This window comes from Carettochelys insculpta, chromosome 10, assembly GCF_033958435.1.
Source record: "Carettochelys insculpta isolate YL-2023 chromosome 10, ASM3395843v1, whole genome shotgun sequence".
NCBI classification, from domain to species: Eukaryota; Metazoa; Chordata; order Testudines; family Carettochelyidae; genus Carettochelys; species Carettochelys insculpta.
The window spans coordinates 14385055-14403768 of record NC_134146.1 but is presented as its reverse complement, the minus strand read 5'-3'; the positions used below and the strand labels follow the sequence as shown (position 1 = coordinate 14403768).

Sequence of the window (18714 nt, the reverse complement as noted above, 5' to 3'; positions counted from 1 at the left end):
AAAAATGTGCTGAGAGCTATAAGGGCCCATCACAAGACTGCTCTCTTTCCAACAGCTTAAGGCTGAAAGCCATGATCCTACAAAAATGTACATATTACACATACTTCCGCCAGGTGAATAGCTCCTTCACGAGACTACTTATCATTACCAGTAAAACCAAGCACCCTGTTAAGTCCTTCCAAGTCCTTTCCAGGAGGGATAGATTTGCAAGATTTCCCTCCTGTTCCTACTCTTTATTTGACTCCACACCCAGAGAGCGGTAGGGTGATTTCTCAGAGATGATGGAGCAACCTTCGCCTCCGTTCATTTTTGTAAGAGCAGGGGCAAGGGTCACTTGGCACCCTCAAAGCTTCTGTCAGCCCTATGTTCTGTGACAAGGGGTGTGTGTGTGTTTAAACAATCAAACCTCCACGTGCACAAGAAGTTGCACAGAAGCCCTGGAGCAGTTTTGGTGGGGGGGTGTGCTGCTGCTGTGTAATATGGTGAGTGTTAGGAATAGCCTAATAATTATTTCCCGGAGCCCCCTCCTGTCCCAGCTGGGGGTGAGATGGGTGCCCGGGGGTAGGGGCTTTAGCCCCACAAGTGGCGGAGGGGGTGCACCGGGGTTTCCTATGGGGCTGAGCCCGGCAGCCCGGGGGAAGCATGGGTTGAAAATACGGAAGGGAAGGCCGTGGTTACCACCACCCCGCACCAGAGGGCGCCCCCTGGCTGCAGCCCACGGCTTGCACGTCATCCCCGCCTCCGCCGTGCCCCGGGGCTGGGTGACACACGGCGCCGCGCTGGGCAGGGCGCTCCGGCATCGCACTGCAGCAGCAAGCGGGGTCCCTGCCCCACTGGAGCCAGCTGGGCGGCTCCGGCTTGCGCGCGTCTCCACGCCGGGGTGGGGTGGGGTGGGGTGGGAAGGGGCGTCGCCATCTGTTCTTAATTCCCTGGCCATTGGAGTAGTAGCCCGGAGCGATGAGCTCAGCGGGCTCGGCTTTCCGGAGGGGGCACGGCGCGGCGCTCGCTGCAGCGGCGGGCGCGCCCCAGCCGGGCTGGCGCGCTCGGGAAGCGGGGGAGGGCCCGAGAGAGGAATCCGAGGCATGAAGTCGAGGAGCCTTTGAAGGCGCAGCACATGCGGGTCTGCGACTGGCAGGCGGCTGCTCGGAGGCCGGGTTCCTGCTGCCGGCAGCCCCGGCCCCTCTCCCGCGGCAGCCCGGAGCCGCGCTGAGTCCGCTCGTGTCCCGCGGAGCAAGGAAGTGCCGCGGATCCTGCCCTGCTCGCCCGGAGCCGCCAGGGCTGCGCTGCACTCCGCTCTGCACGCCCGCGGCCGGCCTGGGGTGGCGGGCTCGCTCGCTTGCAGGGGAGAAGGAAACACTTGGGCGAGTCGCTGCTCCCTCCTCGGCTGGCGTGGGGTCGCCCTTCCCTTGGGGAGCTCGCGGTTCCCGGGGCGGAGCGGCCCGAGCGGGGCTGCGCCACTGGGGCGCTCGGTAAGTGCTTGGCGGGCCGGCGTTTCCCAGCGTGGGTGCAGCGGGCTCCAAGTCCTCGCAAGTAGTTCTCCAGTCCCCGTCCCCCCCCGCGCCCCTCTACCGGCGGGGAAGGGAGGAAACGCGCGTAAAACTCCGGTTGACTTGTGGGCGCGAGCTCAAAACCGCGCTGGCTTTGTGCGGCCGGGCCGTGCCCCTGCCTCTAGGGGGCTCAAAGAAGCCCGGCGCGAAGGCAGAGCTGCGCGCAGGGCGGCTGGCGAGGCAGGTCTGCAGGGCGGTGTTTGTCGGCAGCGACTTTTAGCGAGAAAAGAGAAGGCGACTTCGGGTGAGCTGCGTGGGGGGATGGGGGGAATGAATTACGAACCCGTCTGATTCTGCCAGCAATCAAACCCAAGTATCTCTGCGGCTTGTGAGTGCCAGGGAAGAAGGGTGTGCGGCCACTGGGGTCTTTTGCTACTCTGCAGAACTCCAGGCGAGGCTATTCCTTGAAATTGGCCCCGATCCTCATTTGGAATAGTAATACTTCTGGAAGGGTTATCGCAAGGTGTGCCAGGCTGTTTCCTATGCAACAAGGGGTTTTGCCCGGGAACTCTTTTGCTCCAAAGTATCTGTTCGTCTATAAGGTGCCCCAGGACTTCTTGTTGTTTTTAAGATACAGACTAACTCGTGTGATACTGTTTTCTATGGGATTCCTCAAGCGTAGAATCCCATTCATTCTGGAGGAGGAAGAACATTCTAGTTCTCGGATGCCAAGTTAGTGTGACATTTGGCAGGTTAGTTTAAATTTATTTTTTCCTGCCATATGTTTCACATGGCTAGGGCGTGAGAAGCCTCCTGAATCCAGACTTGATCAGTTACTGCTTGGTCACCAGTTGGATATTGGCTGCAGCCCAGAGGACTAGTCGGAACAGATTTTCGCAATGCTGCTTCTGCCCTTGGTGACAGGAACTGTCCATAACAAGAGAACATTGCATTGTGTTTGGTTTGTGCAGTCTCTCTGAAGGCACGCTGCATTTTTAATGTTTCTGTAACGCAAGCCCTCTGTCACGAACATGAGCTTTCCAGTTAAGCTTAGGTTGTGCTGATGATGCAACGAAGTTAAATGTGATTTCATTAAAAAAGAAACTCTTGCAGTGTTTTTATAATAGCAGAAGTGTGTTCCAGTAGCTAAAGCACCAAACTAGGAGGTGAGAGACTGTGAGTGTGTATTCACACACTTGTCTCTGCCATTGATTTGTTTGTGTGACCTTGGGCGACCTCTCTGCCTCCATTTCTCTCTCTGCACTTTCCTGCATCAAAGTGGTGCTGAGACGTAATTTATTAATGCTTCTGAAAACCCCAAGGTCTTCAGATGGCTAGTGCTCTGCGAGAGCTTGTGAAACTAAGAGCTGAACTTTTGCATTTAACTGTGAAGCGGCTGACAAACTACTATTTCTGCATTTCCCCCTTAATGTATGTATTTTCTTGACCTTATTTCTCTTTTCTTTGCAAATGTCATTTAAACTGATGTCATTGGACTCGTTGATCCATATTTTGGTATGCTATAGCGGAGGGAGGTTCCTTTTTTGGGAAATATATCTTATAAGTCATCGTACTAAAATCACTTGCACAGAGGTGGGCAAATGAAGTACGGCCTAGAAAATATGCACTCACTACAGCAGACTGCTGTTCTTAATATTTGGTAAGACAGGAATGAAATTGGAGCAGACGGTCAAGTTTTCTGTAGCATAAGAAGTGTTGAGTGATTTTTTTTTTTTTTTTCCCTACTGCCGGGTGACCATCTGTCCTGTTTTTGGTGGGATAGTCCTATGTTTGAGATGTCAAAAAGGCATCCCTACTTATTTTAGAAAAAGAATTAATTGTCCTGTATTTTCCACTAGCAGCTGTACAGGGAGAGCGGGAAGCCTGCATATTAGTCTGCTTTCACCTTCCTTGGGGCTTGGGGGAGCCAGGGGAGCAGGGGTGGCTGCTCCCTGCTTGCTACTTCCCTGGGGGGAGTATGGGTAGCTGCTCCTTCTCTGGTGCTTGCTGGTGGTTTGGGGTGTGGGGGGGGGAAGACGCCATGGCTGCCCCATCCCTGCCACTTCCTCAGGGCTCCTGGCGGCCCCGGGACTCGCGGGGGGGGGGGGTGGCTCGGTGAGGGAGGGCTGCATCTGCTTCCTTCTCGGCTCTTGGGGGCTTGGAGGAGGCCTCCACCCCCCATATTTCCCTGCCCTGTATTTGGGACTGGGAGATATGATTGCCCTATCTTACTAGTTGACATGGAGCAACTCAGTAATTTTGCTAGGCCTCGTTGTTGCTTTGTATACTTAGGGTAATGGATATCCTGTGTGCCAACATACCGAAATTGAGCAAATTATTTCTTGCTTGTCTTTTTCCACAGACGCTGCTTTATCCAACTTTGTTCTCTCCTCTTCTGGGGGGGAAGTGTCACTACCCTGCTTCATAGTGTTCCGTAGATTGCATAGTACACATGATGATTATCTTGGGTGAAGAGATGCTCTTCAGTGTTATTGATTTGTGACTGGGGATCCAGGCCTTTCTGAGTAGCTTTTTTTTTCCTCAGTCTGTTGCTTCAGTGCAGCTGGTAGGGTTACAAATGACAATACGGGGTTCTAAGATCTGACTAGCTTATCACAGAGCTTGATCAGAATAGTGAGCATCCTCTTGTTAAAAACATTTCTTCCAGACTTTTCTTGGCATAGCATCAATGTTTTTTAACTAGGTTTTAAGTTTGAAAATCTTAATGTATTTTACTAGCCTCTTCTACTTGCCTTGCTTGGCTGCGTTCTGTAAAAATACTGATGTCCTTTTACTATCTCCTTCGACTATGGCACCGTTGCTTCAGTGCAACTTAAGAAGGCTTTCCAGGCTAAACAATGGTACCGTAGATATGGCATTTTACTGACTGGAAATGTCAAGGTATTTTTAGTTAAAACCAAGTTTCCCAAGTTGATATTCTGACAGTAGAACTTGCAACTCCTGGCGTCAGGCCAAGGAAACAGTTACAACATGGACCAGCAGTAGCTGGTGTTTTAGGGAGACACTTTGCTTTATTACGTGATGTATAACACGAACTTTGAGTCATAACTGTGAATTGAAGAGGAGGCATGCTGACAAAATCTTCTTCAAAGTGATAGAGCTAATTTAGATTTCTCTTGCTGAGCCACGTAAATAAAGAGCACTACTAGGGTATAATGGAAAGAAAAGACCAGGCATGTTGAACTATTAGAGAGGCAGTTCTGTTTCTGGTTTTGGTTAAGAATGGAATGCTATCAATATGTCTTACCAGTATTTATTGTAAAAGTGCTATTTGTGCATGCACACAACTGTTTGCTAATATTTCCATAGAGTACCATGCTTCGTTCATCTGTGCATCCTCAAGTATGCAGCTTACAGCTCCCGGTGGCTTGGAATGGCAAATCGTGGCCAATGGGAGCTGCAGGAAGTGCCACAGATGGGGCCACGCGGCTCTAGGTCTCCTCCTTCTCTACCCCCACTTCTGTGCAGGACTTCCTGATAACAGGAAATATGTGGGTATTGATCTGATCCAGCCATGGCTGTTCCTTGCAGGGAAGGGGGAACTCTGTCTCCGTTATCCTTCTCCACCTGTCCAGGCAGCCAGGGCATTCCAAGATCTTCCTCCCCACAATTATTTATGTCTTCCCCTAGGTGCCCAAACAGATGATATCAGGCTGCCAGGGAGGGGTGAGTGAGTACTGGTGCAGATTCCCTTTGCTTCCTACACAGAAACAATTTTTGTGGCAAGTGCAGTAACCCCCAATTTACACGTAGGCTGCATTCCCAGGCAACCACATGTAAGCTGAATTTCGCTCAAGTAAGGGGAGCCAGGAAACTGACGAATGCTGCTGCACTGGTCAGTTGCGCGGCTCCCAGGACTGGCAGGGAGTCGTGAACCAGGCGGCTCTGGGCCCAGTGATTTTAAATGGCCACTGTCTGAGGGCTGCCATTATGGTGGCAGTGGCTGGAGCTCTTTTCCTTTTAAATCACTGCTGGAACCCCTGGTTCTGCAGTTTGGACAGCACAGAGGGGCTCTGGTCGAGGAAGGCAAGTCCCCATCCTGCCTCTTTTATCTGAGGCTTCAGGCTTCCATCTTCCGGAAGGGCCTGGACCCCCTTTGCCACCCTCCCCTTTCTCAGGGTCTGACACTTTTGTCCTCAAACCTGCGTGTTTTGTCTGATAAACAATGTTCTCAACAAAGTGACAATTCCCTGTGACCCTGAGTTGCTTCCAGGGATGCTTATCAGCACATCTGCTGGACTGCATGTAACATCAGATGTCCAAGAGCAGCTTATTGGCAGCAGCAAATTTTGAAGAACAAATGGAGACATTGGTGAGAGATGCATTTGGTGCTGCTGCTGACGTGGCCAAGAAGTCAATATTCAAGTATGGCAAAGTAGGGGTGGTCACAATAGTCCAGAAACTGATTTCCATTGAGCTCTGTCCTTAGCAAGAACCAGAAATGAGGTTTCAGTGGCCGCGAAGCTCAGGTCACTGGGACCTGTGCCTATACCTCTTTCATGGTGATGGGAAAAGTGATTTAGGGCATCAGCTAAAAGCTCAAGCTGAAAGGAAACCATGAGTTAAAAACTGTTCTTTTTTGGCGGTACTGAGTACCAGCACCTCAGCTGCTGGGGGTGTGCGGCAGGGGGTCAGCTGAGCACTGACTCTTATGAGAAGAGCACTGGTTAAAAGCATGCAACAGAGAAGAAACTACAGTATGTATCAGTGATGCAGTGAGAGAGACCCACTCCATAACTCTTTCGAAGAGAGGATATTCATTATGTTAGAGCAACTTCATACCTTTAAAATACACTACAGAAAGGTCAGGGCTACTTCAACGCTGCAGAGAAGAGCTGATGCTCAATTAATGTTCAGTTCAGTGGCTATCTATCTAATTCCGATTGGATGCTTCATTTCCTGCCTGCTTATTTTCAACATGGGCAGCAGAAGTTCACTTCAGTGATACAGTGCAATACCAGAGGTCAGGTGTGGGGCTTTTTGGTTTTTCCTTTTAAAAATAATATTTATTGATCAACAGGGTTTATCCAGAGTAACATTTACAGTAGTGTTATTTTCCCTCCGAATGGAAATAGCAGATCTTGGTAAATAGTGACATTAATTACCACTCTGAATGGAAAATATGGGATAAAATGAGATGAGTCCCAGTCGTATAATTGTTGCCAGTACTGGCTAGTCAGCCTGTTGATTAATTTGAATTAATCACAGTAGTGATTAATCTTTAATTATTCTGTTAAACAGAGTAACAATTGAAATTTTAATAAATTTTGGATGATCTACATTTTCAATTTCACTGATTTCAGTTACAATAGACTGTACAGTGTACCCTGCTCACTTTAACTATTGCAAATATTTGCGCTGCAAAAACAGAGGGGAAAAAAGGTAACATTTTTCAGTTCACCTCCACCAAGTGTTATCATGCAATCTCATTACTGTGCAAGTCCAACATGTTTTTCTTATGTAACTGCACACAAAAACAAGAGTGCAAAACTTGAGATCTTGTGTGTCTTCTCAATCCTACTTTTTGGTTGTTTTAGCCATTAGCTGAATAAGTTTGTTTACATTTTATGGGAAAAGATGCTGCCCACTGCTTATTTACAAAGACTGCGTCTACACTAGAAAGTTCCTTTGAAATGTTTCTTTCAGAAGAAGGGGCTCTTTTGAAAGATCCCATGGCGTGTCTACACACAAAGTGTTTTTTCGAAAGTAAAGCAAACGAATGCGGCGCTCCCTTCGAAAGCACTCTTCCAGTCCCATTTCAAGAGAGTGCCTTCTTTTGGAAGAAAAGCTGTAGATGCTCCTCAGGGCCCTTCTTTCGAAAGAGCCGTCCTCATGGCATCTGATTTTATTTATTTTAATTTATTTTTTCAGTCCCGAGCCCATTCTTTCAAAAGAGTGGGGGCTGTGTGGATGCTCTCTTTCGAAAGAGCAGATCACTCTTTTTTGTGTGTGGACGCACTCTTTTGAACAAAGTTCTTTTGGAAGAGATGTTCCAGAAGGGCATCTTTCAAAAGCTCTCTGGTTACGTCTACGCTACGGTGTTGTCAGATCATGACGAGGTGTTTTGCAATGCTGGCTGGAAAAGTGCCATGCAAGGTATTTATGTGCCAGATAAGAAATTAGTATGATATTAGTATGTTAGTAGAATATAATAGATATATATATTAATATGAAAAGAAATATTAGTAATGTGTCGACCACCATACCAGAGGACATGCTTCCATGCTGATAATGCTTGTTTATAAATAGTGTTAATTCAATTTGTGGCCCAAGTCATTGAGGGAGAATTGTTTGCCTCCTGCTCTGTTCTATCCAGATTCTGCCACATTTCAAATTATAGAATTGATCTGGAATAAAATGCACAAAAACCAGTACAAGTGGTCAGCGTTCCAGATAGCGGCCTATACTATGCTCTTCTCAAGTATACAGGTCTCGACAGCCTTTTTCTGTCATCCAAGAGCTATGGGTGTCATTATCATAGCTCCACTCCAAGAAGTGTATTGCTGAGTGCACAAAATGATTATATTTGGCTTCTGGTTGGCTGCTGACTTCTTGAATTATGCTCTCATGTGTATGACTTGGAATTCTAGCAGGCGAACTGGCTGCTGCAATCCATTTTATAGCTCACTTTAGACCAAACATCCAAAATATGCACACTTGAATGCATAGTTACATTTTGCCAGTATACTTAAATTTCTCACATGTCAAACCTGTGTCTGAATTTAACAAAGCTTACATGGCATCTTCAAACAACAAATGAAGGCTGGTCATGTTGTTATGGACACCACTGTCAAATGAAGCCACAGATTTGAGGCTTTTTAGCATAGGAGGTCATGTTCAGTTGGGGATGTGCATTTAGAGTGGCCAAAGGATTTCTGGGGTAGTGTAAATTGGATGTATGATATCAGGTGCACCCAGTTCTGAGTGTCCCTGGGATTATTATTTCATGTGATACAGCATAAATAACCCTTAGATCAGTCTATGCTGCCATTCATGGTAGTATACTTTGTCACTTGGAGTGTGAATATGCCTTGGGTTAGTGTAATTTACATCACTAAGGGCTGGTAGGGACAGCTCTGTGTCAGTGGGAAAGATTGCCCCACTGACATATCAGCTGTCATGAAGAAGGGTTTATTATGTCGGGGGGAACATGTCTTGCCCACTTCGATAGAGTATCTTCACCAGATGGGCTATGGTGGAGCAGCTGCATCAGTGCATCTGTAGCTCTACTAATGTAGAGTAGCCCTTTTGTGGTGGATTTTTCCCAAGTGTGAAGCTGGAGGCCATCCAAAATTGTCAAATATTTCTGCATGTGCTAGTTCTACTTTGAAATAGGCCCTTTGAACTGAAAATTTTGCTTTGTGCATTCTTAAAGTTCAAACTTGTAGCAGCAGAGCAGCTGAAGCAGACAAAAGGGGTGATTTGAGGGAGGAAAGACTTTCATCATGGTGAAAGAGCATTTAAGGTGACTGATAGTTCTCTAAAAAACGTACTATTCGCTGTTGCTTTTATTGGGAATGATCTTGTATGGCAGCAACCATATAAAATAGAATACAATAAATTCAATACTGTACACCAGAGTGTCGTATGGGGAGAGTAATGTGGAAGTCCCATCAATGCATAACCTATAAATCAACTCTGTGTTGGAGTGTGAGGGTTCAAACAGGGAAGCAGAAGAGAACGTAAGGAATGTCTGCTTTCGTGGGCTCCAGTGGTGTCATATAAATCTAAAACAGATTCCAAAGTGAAACAAGTTTTATGTTTACTTTTTGGAATATTCTTAAATCACTGGATTAAAATTAAAAATCTTGGGAGGGAGCTCATGCTGAATTTTCCAGGTTTAATATTTTACTTGTAGTTTCTTGCTCCCAAACTGTCATGACTATTTCATATTCTTGTTGTTGAGAGCGTTCTGGCCGTAAGCAGCAATATTACTATTCCTGTTTTAATAAGCGTCTGTTAATTCAGGGTAAAGTGCTTTCGGTGACACCCATAGGTAAGATTTGTTACGGAGAAGATATTCTGTGAATTTGGTAAGGGGACTGTATATAGGTTAATACTCCTGGGGGAATTCTATGTTTCTGGGCATATGCAGAATTCATGTCCCCCCACAGAATTCTTTCCCACAGAAAAATGAGTTCTGGTGGAAAACAAAGGGAAGGAGTGATCACATGTGCCTCCCTGGCAATGCAGTCAGGTCCACTCTGGCCTCTGGAGTAACTGGTACAGAAGTAAATGTGGCAGGTAAGGGTAGTTGTGCAGATGAAAGAGACGTTTTGCCCTTCTTGTCTGCTGTTATGCTACACTTATTACAAAGGGGTGGGGCAGGCTCTGTCCCAAAGAGCAGAGGAGAATATAGCAGTTTACCTGCTAACTGGGTTGTTCTCATTCTTGGAGAATCCTTAGCAACATAAAACAAATGTAAAATTTTTATAGCTCCTTTACATTGCCAGAAATGTGTAAAGGACAGTGTGGCCTGAAATGCTTTGGGTACCTTAGTGATTTGGACTGGAAACAAAAATCTTGTCGAAATGTGCTTTCTGGAGTTGGTTATACCCAATATAAGTTGTGACTTTGGTTTCCGAGCCCTGGCTTGCACATAAGTTGCTTGTGATGTAGCACTGAGCATGTTTTTGATTGCTAGGTAGAAATAAACGGTCAAACCTGGTTACGTCCAAGGGGACTTCCTCCAGTGCTTTCCACTCTCGTTTGCATCCATTGTTTTATAGTTTAATTACCAAAATAATTGAAACCAGTGTGATTATATTGCACTAGTTTCACAAGTAAGACTGCAGTATTTTAAAATTCTGCATTACAAAATTTTTCATTTTTTTTTTTTTAAACCCAGTTTTTTGGGAGGAATTCTGCACAAGGCCTAAGAGTTCAAGTTGAAACAGAGTACACAACTCTCAAGAGCCGTGTCTACACGTGCCGGCTATTTCGAAGTTGAAATCGAGATAAGGCAGCGAGATGTCGAAGTTGCTATCCTCATGAGGAGATGGGAATAGCGCCCTACTTCGACATTGAACGTCGAAGTAGGGCATGTGTAGCTGATCCGCGTCTCGCAACATCGAAATAGCGGGGTCCACCATGGCGGCCATCAGCTGAGGGGTTGAAAGACGCTCTCTCCAGCCCCTGCAGGGTTCTATGGTCACTGCGTGCAGCAGCCCTTAGCTCAGGGCTTCTGGCTGCTGCCGCGGCAGCTGGGGATCCATGCTGCATGCACAGGGTCTGCAACCAGTTGTTGGCTCTGTGGATCTTGTGTTGTTTAGTGCAACTGTGTCTGGGAGGGGCCCTTTAAGGGAGCGGCTTGCTGTTGAGTCCGCCCTGTGACCCTGTCTGCAGCTGTTCCTGGCACCCTTATTTTGATGTGGGCCACTTTGGTGTGTAGATGCTCCCCTGCAGTGCCTACTTCGATGTAGTACTGCCGAACGTCGACGGCACCAGCCCTGGAAGACGTGTGGATGTTATTCATCGAAATAAGCTATATCGATGTAGCATTCACGTGTAGACGTAGCTATTATGTTGCAACTCATTTGCTCTCCTGCAGGGACTTCTTGTAGGGCTGAAAAAGGCTCTTATTTACGTGAAAAGTTTTAAATATTAAATTCACCATATGTTGTATTTTTCACTACTTTGATTGTGATTGACTTGTGGCTTTTTTCCATGTGTGTGTTGGAGAGGACATAGAGGCACTGGGAAATTGAATATCCATCCTGTGAGTATGGAGCAATTAGTATTTACTCTGACTTACTCTTGAGATCAGATTGCTGGGTGCTGATTACTTTTTCTGAAGTGCTCAGTTTCCACTTACTTTGACCCCTGTAGATGCCTCACCTTTGACTGTCATAGTAGCGTATGTGGGCCCTAGTGTGAGTGTTAGCTGTTACTGTCTTGACTAATCTAGTTCTGCGTGGGCAGCCCTTTTCTAGATTCTGCTGAATCTCAGGCTATGTCGACGTTACGTGATAAAGTCAAATTTAAGACAGTTAGCTTGATTTTTACAACGTCACTATCAATACCACTAGCTTTTTTTTAAGGGAGCGCTAAGGTCAATATCACAACATCGTCAGAAGTGGTTGGGTGTGGTATCAAATTTGAATAAGGCTAGCATGGCAACCTCATGTCTTTAAATCAACTTTATTAGCCTGAAGAGGTGTCCTGCATGAATCCCGCAATGCTCTACAGTCCTCTGCTCTGACCGCTTCCATCTCCGCTACTCTTCAGGTGCGCGGGAATTCGGTAACAGGAAGCCCATGAATTTGAATTCGGTGCAGGGAAGCCCGTGGCTGTGGGGTGATGCTTTTATGAGAGGCTGAGAAACATCTTGCTTTTTTGGCCATCATTACTGTGCGTGCATCTTCACATTAAAAATAGCCCCAACATGGAGGTCATGGTTTTGTCTCTACCTCTGCAAGCTGAGCACTTGGATTTGTTTTTCAGCGCTGGTGCCACCCTGCCCCACCGCACCATGTGACAGCTAGGCTGTTGAAAGACATGGGGTGGTCATGCTTGTAAGAGAGTCTGAAAAGCTCTTTTTGGTGGTTTACATTTGTGCAGGTTCTCCCCTCCCCCTCAGGTGCCATGCAGTCAGGGTCTGTCCTGTGCCCAACCACATCATGTGGCTAGCCCCCGACTCAATAAAAGGACATGCCCGCTGTTCAGTGCAGACTCTGCTGCCAGGCAGCGCCATGTCCTGGCTTGTGCGCAGTGAGAGCTCCAAAGGCAGGAAAGATTTTTGGGGGCTTGTTGCTGTGGGGGCGGGGGGAGGGGACCATGTCAATTGGCTCTGCAGGCACAAAGCGCACACTCCCCATGGCGATGGGTGGGGGAGGAGGGGCTGGCCCCCATACAGTCATTCGAGGCTGGCCCCCTTGCCTGAGCAACACCACTTGTTGAAATCTGGTGAGCCCCATCCTCTGCACTGGACAACTCTGTGTAGTGAAGTGGGAAGCCAAAATTTTTTTCCCTAACCTTTTCTATCTCTCTCTTTCTTCAAGCTTTGGCCCCCTTAACCCAGGGAAAAGTGGCTGGAGAGCCAGTTGAGAAGACACAGACACCTTCTGCTTTTTGAAAAATCATTGATGTTTCAGTTGTAAAAGCTGGAGATTTCAGTTAATTTGGCTATTTTTGTTGATGCCCTACTTTGCTTTCTTTCATTCTGGAAAAATGGCCATTTGTTTTTCACGGGAGGGCGATGCAATGTGGGATGATGACATCACATACCCACAATCACTTGTGGGGCATTTTTTTTTTCCTATGTTGCACCAGCGAAAATATCCAGACTGCTGCAGGGCTAAGGGAAATGTGGGATAGATTCCCACAATGCACTGTTGTAACAGTTGATGTTTGGCAATTGAGTGTAGCAGCAATAAGTTTGAATTTGTTGGGAGGTGAGGATACACATACTCAAATTCCTAAAACCAAATGTTACAAAATCCATTTTAATAAAGTCAAACTTATCCTGTAATGTAGCCATAGCCTTGGAAGTAAACTATGGGAACTTCATAAACAACTGTGTTTTATTCCTGGTTGCACTTTTTAGACTTGCGCAGATGTGTAATGTTCTTATTTCCAGAAGTGCATCTGCCTGTGTGTTCTCAGGGTGGTGCCTCTTTGAAGCATGACTATATATTTTAACAAGTCTGAAGAAACATCCTTAAACTTTTTTCATGCACCCACTATGACTGTTTTGGCTTAAAGAAACCAAAACCATTCTTTCAGGCACTGTTGAAAGCTGGTGTGACACAAGAAACAGGTAATGGAAGTTCTTTGAAGATAAAGAGCTCATGGTCTCAATGGGATATAGTTTTGACTTGGGCCCTTCTGCTGTTCTGCCATACTTTGCTCATGCCCTCTCTAGGGCATACAGTAGTCCATTAATTTCTGGCACCATAAATATTTCACACATGTTGAACTTGATAGTCCTTCACTTGAATGAGAATATTGATTACGCTCTTAAAAATTGTCTTTGTTACACCCTGGAGTTTTGCAACATTTGAACAGGCTAAGGAAAGTTAGTTCTCTGCAGCTTTAAAGCATGCAGCTTTTACTCCTGAGAGCAGGCAGTTTATGTGCCTTTTGATGTCTAAAATTATTATAATTTACATGTTAAAACTTAAAACTCCCATTGCTTTTAGTGAGAGCAGTTAAGCCAGTGCTGAACAGTTTTCAAAATCCCCCATGTGTGAAAGTGTTTCTAGTACAGATTTGCAGTAATCTCTGAAAAGCAAAATTAATATGTTGGGGCGGAAAGACAATTTAGCAGGTATGTGGAAGCTTGTCAATATTGAGTAGCTTTTCATATTGTTTCCTATCCAATGAGGTTTAAGTACAGAAGGTTTTATAAAATACTTATCGACACAAGCAGTTTTTGTAACTAATACATCCTTTTTTTTTTTCTAATCCAGATATTTTTCCATGTGTATAGAAGCCTGTATTAGATTTCATTTATGAAAAAATTCTCCATGTTTTCATGGTGTATGTCTACTGACAAAGTAACTCTTTTCAACCAGCAGCACAAGATGTGGATGCAGATCTGGGACGGCAACATTTTTAGCTACAAAGGTAGCTTTGACTGTAAGCTTGAGTGGAGCATGTTTGTCAGCAGTTTTTTGTATAAACCGCAGATTGGAAATAAGGTTCTAGTGGAAATGATACAAACTTAACTATATAGTTTGCTTTTGCTATAAAGGTGAATGTGTTCTTGTCATTTGATAGTAATTACTATTGATGTGGTAACAATCTCTTTCCCATTATCTTTATTTTGTATAGCAACTGTTACTATAGATGCAGCGATATGGCAGGAAGCGCATAAAATTGCTGCCTTGAATTAATGTTGTGGGATGCTGCAATCTCACCCCCCAACCCTTTCAGTGAGCCATTTACAGCATCAATAATTGACTTGCCTTTCCTACCTTGATACCCATAGCATGAATCAACTGTGTAATTATGTCCACTCAGACATGTCTCTCCAGCAATGCTGAATGTCTGCTGATAAATGAAAAACAAACCCCCCCTGTTTTTGTTTAACAGGCAACCCTATGCTGCCGAATTTGGGTGGTGGAGTGTGGTGGATGAAGGGAAAAAACCAAACTATATCATAGTAGTATTCCCATGGTATACCCTATTGTCAGCAAGCTTCCACTATTTCCATTCTAAGCCTGCACTCTAGGGCTATGTCTACACATCAGCGGTATTTTGAAATAAGCTATTCCAGGACAGCTCTTCTGAAATAGCTTGTTGTGAAGTAACATAGCTACACACAAGAATGTGTTTTGGAGTAGCACACAGCTGTCTTGAAATAGGTGTGGTGCATGCTTGGCGCTGCAGCCAGCAGTGTCAGGATCAGCTAGGTCTTCCCACCGTGGGAGGGTGAAAAGTGAAAAGTTGTAACCTGCTGATGACCCATGTCCACACAAGTCAACCCCACCTCCTAGTGGTGCAGACTGGCAACTGCCTCCGTAAGGAGGCAGGCTAATGGGGCTCTGGCCGCCTGGAGAGGGATGGGCTCTGCCAGGTTTGAAATCTGCCCAAGTCACGCCTCAGGTGCCCCAACGACCTTGGTCAAGGGACTGATGATGATGATGATGATCTTGAAATAGCATGTCCAACACACAGTGCCTACTTCAAAATAGCACCGTTGGGTGCCATGATGGCTTACTTTGAAATAACACTATTCGTGTCTCAACAGCACCTATTTTGAAATATCGTCTTCCGAAATAGGTATTATTCCTCCTGCAATGAAGTTTACAAAATTCAAAATAACATGCCCACCCTTTAAAATTCATTTAGTGTTTCTGGTGTAGATCCTTTCAAAGCTATTTTGAAATAGCAGCTATTACCTCAAAATAACTTTGCTGTGTGGCCATAGCCTGAGATGTTGAGGGGGGTCAATAGGAACTCTCAAGAATTGTTGCCTGCAAAGGATACTGCTGGGAAGAGTCTGTCTGCATAAGTGATCAAAATCGTGTGTTCCTAGCTCCGGGCTGCCAGTGTTTCTGTCAGCTAGGTGGGAACAAGCAAGACGTGGTTCTAACTCTGAGCAAAGGGAAGTGTGTGGGTGTCTTCCACTGAGCATTCAATGGGGCATCTGGTAGGATCACAGTGAGGAATGATCAGCGCGAAGAAGGGAATGGACTGGACCATATGGCGGGCAGGTGTGCTGGTAGTGCGGGGCCATTGCATGCTAGGCTTGAACAGCTGTTTCCATTTAGGACAGCAAGGACTGGAAGCTCTGTAGTTACGGCATAACCTGCCTTGGGGTGAGGGAGGAGGAGTGCCTCTTGGTGCTTGCCTGTCTCAAGGAGCAATGCTCATGAACAGAGAGGTGGCCCCTGGGGGGAGTTTCTGGTCTCCTTTTTAGATTCTTTGCAAACACCTGGCACATAGAGCACTTGAGATGGGTGGTGGCTGAGGGAGTTGCACGAATCCCAAAGGGTTGGGGGGTTGAGGGGACAACCTCCAGCCTAAGCCCAAACAGGTAGGTTACTATTTTTTGCCCTGCAGTCCTGAGTCAATGGATCCTTTCTGGGCTTAGTCTAGGAGACCTCAGCTCTGGTACTTTTTTTTTTTTTTATACAGTGTAGACATACCCCATTGGTTCCATGTACAGAAGTTTCTGTGACTGGGAGCTAAAAGACAGCCACATTCAAGACTAGTGACTGGATGGATAATCAAAGGAATTTGGAAACGAGAGTTCCCTCCAGCAACTTGGGGATTTCCCATTTGAAAGCCAAAGAAAAAATTTTTCTATTCTCCCAAAAACTAATTTAAGACAAATGAAATTAAAGCCTTGGCTACAACTGCTGTTCAAATATTAGTCTCCTTGATGAATGGATACTGAGTACAATGATGTGATACAAACATTATGCTTAAATCTGCTATGGCCTCTTTAGGAGCTTGCAATGCGATTTTTCTTTCTTTGCCTGTTCTTCTTAGTCCATGCAGTCAGATTAATGCAATGCTTCTTTTTCTTGTTCTTTGCGTGGAGCTAACATTAATTACCATGACTGTTTCTCACCAGCTAATTAGAGAATACCACATCCTGTCACAACAGTGATGTTGATATTCTGCAATCATATGAAAGTGCAATGCAAAACTTGCCCAGCCTTTATTTCATCCCAGGAAGGCTCTTTAATATGGGTGTTCTAAAGAGCATACGGTGCTAGAGACAGTGCTATGAGGAGCACGCTTCAGAATATACATAGAGTTTGGAAGTGTCCTGTTATAAGACCCCTTTGATGACAAGGAAAATTGTGAGTTAATATGATGATGTACAAGAAAGAGAAACTAAATGGTGAGAAAAATGGTTCCTTACCTCAGGAACGATACTCTTTTGCAGGGTTATGGGACTTCCCTATTATCCTTTATTTTGTCACTTCTAATAAATTCCATGTGCTTACTGGTTGGACCAAAAGTTGCACGTAAGTGTTTATATGCTTGCCAGGAAAACAATGAGCAGTGGGTATGTGAGTGTTTGGGGGTGTTTTTTGTTTTCTTTTTCTTCAAGAACATTACTGGCAACAAACAGGAGGAGACTGAAATTCCACATGCCTTCAGCATTGTTTCTGGATAATTCATTCTCATGCCCTTTCCTGGATTTATTAATTTGTTGGATAGGTTTCATTGGCTTTAGCTATATATACTCTAGTGTTTCCCCCCCCCCCCCCCCCCCCCCCCGTGTAGTATTTGTAATCTCTTATTCAGTTGTCCCATTCTTTGGAAAACTGCTTGAAGGATATTGTTGCTTCCTGCATGAACTATAGTCATCCTTTCTGCATTGCCAGGGAAAAGACAGAAGTTCTTGTTTCTGTGTAGAGGCTGTTGATATTTCTGTGCATTTATCTGAATGGTGTGAAGATCCACAGGTATGCTAGATTGTGTAAAGGCTATAAACACACCTGCTTCAGAGCATATTCCCAAACGCTGGAGCTAGGAAGAAGCTTTGATGCTGAGCAGAATTATTACTGAGGTCTGAAGTATTCCTCCGAAGAAATGCATTCATCTGATCTTGTATTGCTGTTGCTATGAAAGACCAAGGTTTCTCCTCGTGGCAGTGCATAGAGGTGTAATGGCTCACATGAAGAACACAGATGGGTGGGTTTTTTTTTAATCATGGTCTCTCTGTGGAGAGTTGTTAAATGTAGTATGAATCTGTGTAGTCTCTACCATTTATCTTCTGTCCACGTGGCAGCCTTTGAAGCCATGAGGCTATATTACTGTGATCTACTCTGTGTGGCAACTGCTCAGAAGCAGCAGCGTGTTTGAGGAATCCAATCCTGTTAAGTCTATGCTAGATTTATTGTGGGTGGCCTACAGAAGGGAGACTGATATTTTGAAGTTTTTTTTGCACTGCCTAGTCCTGACTTGTCTGCCTTCTGATACAGTGTAAAGCACTTCCTCCTCATACTGGCAACCAAATTGCTCTTGTGATGAGATAACTAACCTTGTATCTGTGTCGGTCTATCTACTTTGAAACATGTCTCAATTTAATTTATGGTATTTTTTGCACCCATTCTTGTGCCTTTTACTTTGCCACCTTTTTAGCAGGTTGGGACTTAGTGTCATGGTGCCTCTTGCTGGTCTCTCCAGGAATTAGCTGTTCAGCTTCCAAGTGCCCGCTCCTGGGCTGTGTCTACACTAGCAAGTCCTTTCAGAAAATCAGACCCTCTTCTGAAAGAACAAGCAGAGCGTCCACGCACATGTGCTCCTTCAGATTCCTTATTTTGGAGGCCCTGTTGCTCTCGTAAATGAGGAAAAGTGCCTTTTGCCAAAAAATGCCTTCCGAGAAGGGCATGTGTAGATGCTCTGGGGGCCCTTTATTCGAAAGAGCAGTCCTCATGGTGCTGGATTTTTCGATCCCTGGCCTGCTCCTTCTAAAGAGTAGGGGCTGTGGGGACGCTCATTTCTGGAAAAAGCAGATGGCTCTTTTGATCCACTTTTTTGTGTGTGATTCTGGGATGTATTAACAGGAGCATTGTGAGCAAGACACCGGTAACAATTTTTCTGCTCTACTGTGATTTGGCTTCAGTTGGTATACTGTGTTCAGTTCTGGGTACCACATTTTAGGAACGTTGTGGAGAAACTGGGGAGGGTCCAGAGACTAGCAACTAGAATGATTAAAGGTCTAGAAAATATGACCTATGAGAGAAGATTAAAGGAATTGGGTTTGTTTAGTTTGGAAAAGAGAAGTCTGAGAGTGGAC

At 45.5% G+C, this 18714-nt stretch overlaps 1 protein-coding gene across 1 annotated transcript in view; it reads left to right on the top strand.

Moving 5' to 3' along the window:
• Nucleotides 1-957: 957 nt before the first annotated feature.
• Nucleotides 958-18714, top strand: part of SPSB4 (splA/ryanodine receptor domain and SOCS box containing 4) — a 162827-nt gene continuing 145070 nt past the window's right edge. The window contains exon 1 of the mRNA XM_075004180.1: nucleotides 958-1469. The gene's annotated coding sequence lies outside the window, so the exon portion shown is untranslated. The remainder of the gene's footprint in view (nucleotides 1470-18714) is intronic.